This window comes from Delphinapterus leucas, chromosome 1, assembly GCF_059928025.1.
Source record: "Delphinapterus leucas isolate spDelLeu-1000000601 "Yukka" chromosome 1, BTC_Dleu_Yukka2, whole genome shotgun sequence".
In the NCBI taxonomy this organism is placed as follows: Eukaryota; Metazoa; Chordata; class Mammalia; order Artiodactyla; family Monodontidae; genus Delphinapterus; species Delphinapterus leucas.
Genome location: NC_143129.1, coordinates 73855390 through 73865178, shown reverse-complemented (window position 1 = coordinate 73865178; position 9789 = coordinate 73855390). Strand labels below are relative to the sequence as shown.

Genomic DNA, 9789 nt, shown 5'->3' with positions numbered 1-9789 from the left:
GGGGGGGGGGGATAGGGGCTGGGTAGGAGAAGGCCTGGTGTGGCTCAAAGAGGGAGGCGCCAGGCCAGGAGGAACAGGGGCAAGGCCCTTGTGGGTGGAAAGGAACCCAAGCATCCCAGCCAGCCTTGCTGTCTTCCCCCCGGCCTTGCCGAGTTCCCCAGTCTCCCAGAGGGGTTCAGCTTGGGAGCCAGAATCAGAGAAGGCCAGAACTGAGGACAGTACTGGCCCAAATACCTCATCCATCAGATGAGAAAACAGAGGCCCAGAGTGAGGAAGGGGCTTGCTGGAGGACACACAACTTAGGTGGTATCCCTACATCCCTATCCCTGAGGCAGGGAGTTAGTTCAAAGACCCCTCAGATGGAATTTAAGCGACCCCCTCCGCTTCACCCCTACCCCACAGAGGATAAGCCAAGGGATTGACCGAGGAATTAACCCCACAGATTCCTGGCCTCCCTAGCAGGACCCTCTCTCAGCATCAACACCTTCTCATTACTGGCCAGAAGTCCCCAAAGTGAGTCAGCACTACCTGAGTGGAAAGGGGTTCCTTTCCACCATCTCCATGGTCATTTTATCCATTTATCCCATGGTCATTGGACAAGCCACATGTCCGGACTTTGCAAGGACAATCTTTTTTTTTTTTTTTTTTTTTGCGGTACGTGGGCCTCTCACTGCTGTGGCCTCTCCCGTTGCAGAGCACAGGCTCTGGACATGCAGGCTCAGCGGCCATGGCTCACGGGCCCAGCCGCTCCGCGGCATGTGGGATCTTCCTGGACCGGGGCACGAACCCGTGTCCCCTGCATCGGCATGCGGACTCTCAACCACTGCGCCACCAGGGAAGCCCGCAAGGACAATCTTGATTCCAAATACTCTATCCTTATGTCCCTATAGGTGTACTCAGACCTGTAAGACCACATGTTTCCGTGTTGGATGCATATAATGTAACCTCCAAGTTACACAAAAACTTATTGGCCTAGCTGGGATAGCCAGAGGAGGGGGCAGACTCTGAACTCCCTGAAAATTGAGGGATGGGGAGGGGCAAGATTGCTGACATACTGGAGCTAAAAATATATATACAGGTAGACAGGAGAGAAGAGAAGATACATACGGGTTAAAATCTTGCAGTGGGACCCTTTTGTCTGGAGAGGGGCAGGAAGGAGGGGCCGGGAACAGCAAGGTGGGAGGTCATTTCAGGTAGAATATTTTCCACACACACACGCACCCCCGCCTCTACCTGTCAAAATCTTACTCATCTTTCAAAACTGACCTCAAGTGCCACATCTTCCATGAAGCCTCCTCAGCTCCTCCCACCTAAAATTAATCTTTCTCCCTTCTGTTCTTCCTCAGCCTCTGCTAGTCCCTTTATTATAGTCTGTGCACTCATAATTTGAGCACATCTTATCTCCTTAACTAAATTGTAAGCTTCACTTCAAGAAGCAACAATTGAAGCCTGCTGTGTGCCAAGGATTCAGTAAATGTGTTAAACTGAGGGACAGGACGAGAGCTGTAGTCTGTGAACTCCTGGAAAGTCAGGCTTGTTTTATAATCTTGTCTCAGTCATCCATGCTAGGACAGTCCACAGCACTTAATGGAGGCTGAATACATTTTTGTTGAAGGCATGATGTTATGAACGGAAAAGGCGGTCAGATAGAGGAGTGGAGATGCTGACTCTCCTGAATCTGGTTAGTGACCCAGACTTTAACCCTGCCTCTGGACCGTGACCCCAACTCTCTCTCTCTAGATCCCGAATCTCAGCAGTGTCCATGGTAGTGACCTCTTCTTGGAGGGCTGTTTCCCACAGGTCGGGGCCAGGCCGAATGCCAAAGCTCCTGTTTCTCTCCACCTCCACTTTGGTGAACCCCTTCCCCTCTTCGGGACTCACATCCCACCTGTGCCAGGGAAGCAGCCCCACCCCTATGCTGCTTTGAGATCCACCGTGGCAGGGGTGGGGTAGAGCAGGGGGGAATGGGAGGGAGGAGCGTCCCATGTTATAATTATAATCATCAAACCTTGGATCCTATCGCGTGATTTCAGAGAAACTCCCTTCTTTCCCACAGATTCACCCCTCCTGGTCCAGGAAACCACAGGAGAAACTGAGGCACGATGGTAGGAAAGCAGTTAGATCAAAAGGTGGGTATCCAGTTCCTATATCTCCTTCAGCCTTTTAGCTCACAATACATCCCAGTACTGCCAGTCAGGAAGTCTGTGAGCCTCTGGCTGGAACCCTCAGTCACCCACCCACAAGTCCAGCCATGTGGAGCATGGAGGCTGGACGTTCCAGAGGTGTTAAGTCCAGGCCGTGCCAAATATTTTTTCATGGGTATGTTCAGGTCCTATTAGACCCCAGAGGTGGCCTTGGAGGGAGGGCTATGTGTACCACTGGGCCTGAAAGGGAGCGCTTGGGCCAGGCAGTGATTCCAGCCCTCTGCTCGAGGTAGGGATCTTCCTCCCCCTTATCTAACAAATATCGGTCTCCAAGTCCCCCTGCCCCCTGTGCCCTCAGTCCCGCACATCTCACAAGGGCCATGCTCTTGGGGAATACGCCCCCATCCTTAGGCCTTGCCTTCGCTCTTCTGGGATGAAGCTTGCAGAAGGCAAATGCCAGGGTTGGGGCTAGAAGGAAATACTGGCTGGGGAAGACTTTCCAGACCAGTGCCTGGTCTCTTAGGTTCTGTTCTTTCTTCCTCAGTGAACCCCCATTCCCCTCATGCCTCACTACCTACCCTCCTCCTACCTGCATTCTGGGCCCTAAGAATGGGAACGATTCAAGTCAAGACAGAATCCTTAGCGTGTAAATTGTCTGAGTAGCACCACTGCACGCAGGCCTGCATACCTGAGTTCACTCGACAGACATTAGGTAAGCACCTCTTCGTGCCAGGCCCCAGGGAGAGGACAGAGACACATAATACACGGTCCCTGCCTTCAAGGAGTCCTCAGTTGGGACAGGCAGACACGTAAACAACTATAACATGCTATGTCCCTCCATCACGTGTTGGCTATATGTCTCTGTATGTATATATGCCGTGTCCATACCCGGGGCTGTCTCTATGTGCATAACCGCAGATGTTCATCACCTGCGTGTATCTGATCATCCACTTGTAACCTGTGTCTGTCCCCATGGCAGGCTGCACACCTCAGCCAAACCGGTTGGAGTGGGTTGTGCTGAAATTTTTGTTTGTGTCAATGGGACTTGGAGGTGAGTCAGGGAGGGCCAAGGATGGGTGGGGTGGTGTGGGGGAGAAGAAGAGCGAGAGTGAGGGTCAGAGTGAGGGAGTGGGGGAGGGAGGGAGTGGGTCAAGGTGGGAAGGGCTGGGGGCGGGATATCAGGAGGATGGGTTGGGGGAAGGAGCAGATGAGAGAGTTTCTTAGCGAGTAATATCGTATTTGTCTGCAGTGAGATCCCAGGTCAAAGAGTCTGAGGCTGGCAGGGAGACCCTCGGGCTTTGGGAGAGACAAGAGTGGATAATAAATCAGAGTGGAACTCGTTGGAAGCATGGATGTGGACCAAATGTCTGTAATCCGTTTCTATACAGCTTTGTTTCTCTGTGTGGTATTAAGCTATTCTTGATCTGCTCATTGCCTTGGCTTCTTTGTACAGAGAAGTGTTGGGAGGTTGACTGACCTTGTAGTGGAAGATTACTGATAGGGCACTTGATTCCATCCCCCAGGACCAAGGCTATTTCAGGTAGAAGCTTCAAGGTCCTTCTTCCTGCTCCTCCCTAGGACTCTCCTCACCCACGGAGGGCTGGGAAGCGATCCCCACACAGAAAACAGGTACTCCGGCAGCTTTTCCTCCACTGCAAATCACCTTTGCTCCCCCCACCAGCTGGAGCTTCACTGTGCCCAGTATTAGGATGGTGGCATCCTGCTTTCCAAGAGATTCCATCTAAACATTGCCATGTGCTGTGCTGTTCCTATCTGCCTATCCTGCAGGCCCACTGATCCCCAGTACCCAGCCCCATCCCTTAATGACAACCACACTTCCTGGTTGCCTAACAACATCACTTACAGTTCAGGAGGCTGGATTTGCTTGTTCCTAAAGAGTCCTGAAGCTAGAGTGAGGAAGTAGCTGAACATACGGCACATTTGGGCCCTGTATCTCAGTAGGCCACTGTGTGCAGAGCCCCCTCCTCCTTGCTCTCACCCCATGGACTCCCCAAACTTCTGTAAACACATGGTCATAGAATCAGGGACCAGGGCATGGGTAAAGAGAGAGATGCCTTATTCTTTGACCCTGTGGTCTCTGGGTAGGTTAGCACTTTTAGAAGGCTCTAGAAATAGGTCCTGGCTGGCCCAGGACAAGAGTAGGAGCCCTCGTGGAAATCAGAGTCTTCCAAGTGCTGACAAAAGCAGGAGAAAATGCAGTGGTTAGGAGGAGGTAAGAGCAAAGTTTAAGTGGGGTCCTAAGAATTTGATGAGAGAATGGATTCTAGTGAGGACCCCAAGCTGTGCTCCTCTGTATTCTCCCCATCCCTGTCCCCACCCCTGACCACAGAAAGAGCCAGGCTCCTCCCAGGGAGCTCACCTGTTGAGGAACATGCATGTAGGCAGCCCCCAAGGGCCAGCCCAACCTGCAGAGCCTGCACCACCAGGGCATTTTCAGGTAACACCTGGCCTCTGTAGTTTCTCACACTCATCTCCAGGTATCCAGCTTAGATGCTGAGGGTGTGGTTCCTCTCTAAACCAAAGACTGCCACTTCCTGGCCATCGGCTTGGGCTCCTGCCCCCGCCCAACTTGGCTTCCCTAGGGGAAAGCCTCCTGAGGCCCTGCGATCAAACATCACCCTTGGAACAGGCCCTGGGGGAGGCAAGACAGCTGCGGAGCAGAATATGGGGCCGCAGATGGAGAAAGACACCATGAGACCCAAGGGCTGTGGAAGCCTGGAAGAGGTGGGATCTTAGGGGGAAGAGCGCAGAAGACCCCAAAGGGAGAGGGCCAGTGTTGAAAGGACTCTGAGGGAAGACGTTAGAGGAGAGGGGTAGAAGCTGAGAGGACACGAGCAGCAGTTGGGAATCGGGGGAACCAGTAGGACCTGGGGATTCTCGTAATTAGAGAGTAGATTTTCTTTTGAAATTTGTTAGCAGAGTCCTCCTTCTGTATGGCCCAGGAGTATTCACCTTTCCATCACGTCAACTCTAATTCCCTCCTTTCTCTCCACACCAGAACCCAAAGTTACCTCAAACCTGCAGCTCTGCCTGTTTCCATTATCAGTGCTCAGCACTCAGCAGGCAGGTGTAGCTGCCCTGGTCAGAGGCCAGGATGTGGTGCAGCTGTAGAGGAGCCCTAGTCTCAGTGCCCTGGGCTTTCTCTGCCTCATCCTGGAAAGCAGGGGCTTGGTCTTCAGGTTCCAAGACACCCCCAAAGCCCCAGTGCTGCAGGACTAGTTCTTGGCCTTGGTCTCACTGCACTAAGAGACTCGGACCCTGTCCTGCATCTGTTTTCAGTCCTAGAGATAGCAAAGTTGGGAGCCTTTGAGCTGAGGATGGAGGAGGTAGGTCCCAGGCTGCGGGAGAAGCAGGGATGGAAGCCGAGTAGAGCGTGCCCCTGAGTCCCTTCTGAGCACCTTCGCCATACATCCCCAGATGGACTTCATGCTTTCCTTGCAGGAACCCCTGGTAACTGTCCTCCAGCCTCACCCTGAAGCCTTCCTGAACCTCAATTTTTCCATCAATTCTAGAAGTAGCATAAAAGAAGAAGGGCTAGGGATCAAGACACAGAGCAAGAGTCCCTTGCTAATGATAACTAGTGAAATAACTAACTAGTGATAACTAACTAGTCCCTCGCTCATGAATACTAGCGAGATCAGGAAGCATTGGTCCATGGGCTATAAGGAAAGGTAGAGGAACCAAGACCGGAGTCTCATCTCCCCGTGCCAGCCTGCTTCTCTCCCTGGGCCCAGGCCTCCATGCTCTAAGGTCCTCAGTGGGGAAATCCTACTCCCTGAAAAGGCCCCTTTTGTTGAAGCTCACTCAGGACCTCATCAGTAATCAATACCCTATGGCTGTGCCCAGGGACCCCAAACTGGTTCTACAGTTCTAGCATACAGCCAAAGGGGGAGAATCCTGGCCACTCCTAGAAGGTTCCAAAGCTCCTTGCAGAAAAGTCAGATGGTTGGCCCTGTCAGGCAGGAGAGAGAGGGCAGGGGCGACAGAAGGGCAGAGACCCAGAGAGAAAAACACAAAGTAGATATGGTGAGAGAGATCTCAAGGCACCGTGAGACAGGTCGAAACCTAGAGATAGATACAGAGAGGGAGAAACACACAGACACACACACACACACACACACACACGAGTTATTGAAGGGGGGTAATTCAAAGAGATAAGAAACTGAGACAAAATCTGAAACAGAGACAGAAATACCTAAAGAGAAATTTCTGGACGCCTACTTGCCCACTGCTGGGATCACTCAGGTACTTCCCTCTTCCACCCTCAATTTCCACCACTCAACAATGACCCATTGATACTTTCCTACTCAATATCGCCATGTCCCTCAAAAACAAGTTTTTCCCCATCCTTACCCCACCTCTCCATCATTCTCTAACTGAACTGATTCCCACTCCCCTCCACCCCAAGGCTGCTCACAGTTCCGCTTCTCTCACCGACTACTTTCAGCTCACGTCTCAATCACGTCTCAAGATCTGGCCTCTTGAAATCTCTTTTCCTGGCCATTCCTCTGTCCTCCTGTTTGCCCACGTCCTTATTCTGGCTGAGCTGAGAGCAAAAAGCCAGAATTGGGACCAAGAAGTCATGGGGCCAGGAAATCAGCTATAGGCAGAATGAACTGTGGGAAAAATGTAGAAAGGCCAGAGGACAATAAAGGAAAAGCCACAGAGACCGCCTGAAGGATGGGACAGCCTGGGAGATGTAGGCAGAGGCAACTGAGAGAGTCTTGAGAGTGTGACTAAGACCCCCCCCTAGGGTCCAATTGTTGGCTTTTTGTGTGTACTGAACAATGCTGTGAACCAGGGATGGTTCCAGGGTCAGAAAATGAGGTTAAGGGGAGGAGAAGTTAGACTAAAATTTTTTTTTGTTTTTTTTGTTTTTTTGCGGTATGCGGGCCTCTCACTGCTGTGGCCTCTCCCATTGCGGAGCACAGGCTCCGGACGCACAGGCTCAGCGGCCATGGCTCACGGGCCCAGCCGCTCCGCCGCACGTGGGATCTTCCCGGACCGGGGCACGAACCCGCGTCCCCTGCATCAGCAGGCAGACTCTCAACCACTGCGCCACCAGGGAAGCCCCTAGACTAAAAGTTTTATGAAGGTTTGAGACAAGGGTGTGTAGATTTGGGGCTGGGACACACATCTAAGACTAAGAAGCTGAGCTTCAGGGATCCTTGCTTGCCAGAAACAGCCAACTGAGGAAACCAAACTCATAGGATCACATCAGGATTCTGAGACTTTCAGAATGATCAGCCCCCACTCCCACTCCTGGACAGAGGTTGTCCCTGTGCCTTTCAGTTTTTTATCATTGACGGGGTCATTATACACCGCTTATGATGCTGCCCTGGGGTGTCAAGTGTTTGTCAGACAAGTACAAATTGGCTTATTTTCTTCCTCTCTTTTCTTCTCCTTCTTCTTCTTCCCCTTCTCCTCCCCCAGTTTCTTTTCTGCCTCCTCCAAAATACGGGCTTACTTCAGACTAAACAGGGGAGGTAGGATTCCTCCCCCAGATCTATGTTTGGAGCAGCAATGGATGGACACCTCTAGCTACTAGGTGGAACTGGAGGAGGTGCAGAACTGGGAGGGGACAGCCAAGGAGCAATGTGAGGTTCAGGCTCCATGTTCAAGTGAGATGACAACTGCTGAGGACTCAGAGTCGGAGTGGCAGCTGGGAGGAGAAGGAAAACAAAGCTGGGAGAGAGGAACTGGAAAGGCCCCTGGGGTGGGGAGTTCCCCGTTCTATCCGGGAGAGGCAGAAAATGAGTCTGGCACGACAGTCAAAGACTTAAGCAAAAGCAAGAGCCTAAAATGGGCATATAGGCCAGTACGGTTAAAGCAAAATGACACCACCCACCAGGCAGCTCCTCGCTGAAATCCTAGGAGTATGACAGATCTGAATCCAGCGGTTGGGAGGTTAGCCAGTCAGAAGATTTAGGGAAAAGGCTGGCTTTCAGATTTCAGCCAAGGATGTTAGAAGTTAGTGATTTTTTTTTTTTTTTTTTTTTACCATGGTCTGGAAAACTGAGGATCCTCTTTGTCAAAATCTGGGAAAGCTATAGTTGGGTGGGCAGAGACTTTCAAAGCTACTACTGGGTCTCGGCTTTAAGGTATAGGTGGGGAACAGGTCCTGGTACCTACCAGTCTCTCTAAATATGCCTTCCTGCCCATACCCTCCTCATGCTATTTTCTCTAAGGACCAAGAGTTAGGATCTGGAATGGGAAGAGCCCTGCCCTGAATTACATGTCCAGCCTCACTGCAGCTCTAGCCACTCTCTATGGCCTCCATTTCTTGGGCCTGATGGGGATCCAGTTGATGAATAGAAACCAAAGGCAAAAGTAAGCAGTCATCACTCTCATTTACAGACCAGCCCTGGGGGACACAAGTCCTGTTTCTGTCCCACCCCAGCTATGCTGGGAGTAGAAATCTGTCTGCATTTTCAGCAGTAGCTAAAACTAGTCAGCTTGGATCTGGGCCTCTTCATTCTTCACTGGGTCTTGAAGGGATAGAGTTAAGAAGAAGCTCAAGGACCTGGCTTGAATAAATAGAAGATACCAGGGAGGGGCAGGCGTTTGTTTTTCTCACTCCTCGCCTGCTTCACCCCCATCCAGCTTCTAAGACTAGGCAGCTTTTGCCCTGGATCTTATCAGGAGAAACTCCCTGACCTTAATTCTGAGTTCCAGATGCCACGGTACCTCAATTTCCTCCTGCTCTATGAGCTTATGAGACAAAAGGAAATAAGGAGTTACTCTTCCTAGGACTCAATAGTGAAAAGTTCTCCAATGCCTAAGGTATTTTCCGTCACCCTCAACCCAATCTCTCTCTCTCTCTCTCTCTCTCACACACACACACACACACACACACACACTCACTCACTCACTCACTCTACAATGTGCCCTGAGAGACTGGGTTCTACTACCCTCTAGTGGCCAGAGAGGAAAGGGCTGTCCCACCCCGTCGATCAAGACCTTCAAGATTTTACCACGGTCTTTGGTCTGGAAGACACCTAAGGGATAAGCCAACAGCACTTTTTTTTTTTTTTTTTTTTGCGGTACGCGGGCCTCTCACTGTTGTGGCCTCTCCCGTTGCGGAACACAGGCTCCGGACACGCAGGCTCAGCGGCCATGGCTCACGGGCCCAGCTGCTCCGCGGCATGTGGGATCTTCCCGGACCGGGGCACGAACCCGTGTCCCCTGCATCGGCAGGCGGACTCTCAACCACTGCGCCACCAGGGAAGCCCCAACAGCACATTTTATAAATGTGGAAAATAATCACTTTGAGAGTCAGGGTATAGTCGGGACCGGAACTCAAGTCTCCTGACTCCCAGGTCAGTGCTTAATCCACTTTCACTGCCTCCCCTCTGACTTTTGTCTCCCCTTCCTAGCTTATCCCTGGGGAGGTCAGAACGAATCAGAAAAACGCCCAAAACGCCAAAGCCAAAAAGGACATGGTTCCTCCTCAACCCTTGCAGAGCAACGCCTGCACCTGAAACGTCATAGTCCCAAGTGAATTCACATCTTGGATAACATGGGTCCTTCTGAGGAACTGGCTGTCCTCAGACTTGCCGAATTTAACAGACTTTCAAGATTTTTATTGACCTCGCACAGCTCCTGTCGCCATGGTGACAACACT

The 9789-nt window shown here is 51.6% G+C and overlaps 1 long non-coding RNA gene across 1 annotated transcript; it reads left to right on the top strand.

Annotated features, from left to right (window-relative positions):
- Window positions 1-7: 7 nt before the first annotated feature.
- On the top strand, window positions 8-9249 carry LOC149750592 (uncharacterized). The gene is made up of 5 exons (XR_016393454.1): window positions 8-1681; window positions 2057-2129; window positions 2689-2856; window positions 3124-3195; window positions 3668-9249. It is a non-coding gene; the product is annotated as an uncharacterized LOC149750592 (long non-coding RNA).
- Window positions 9250-9789: the final 540 nt, after the last annotated feature.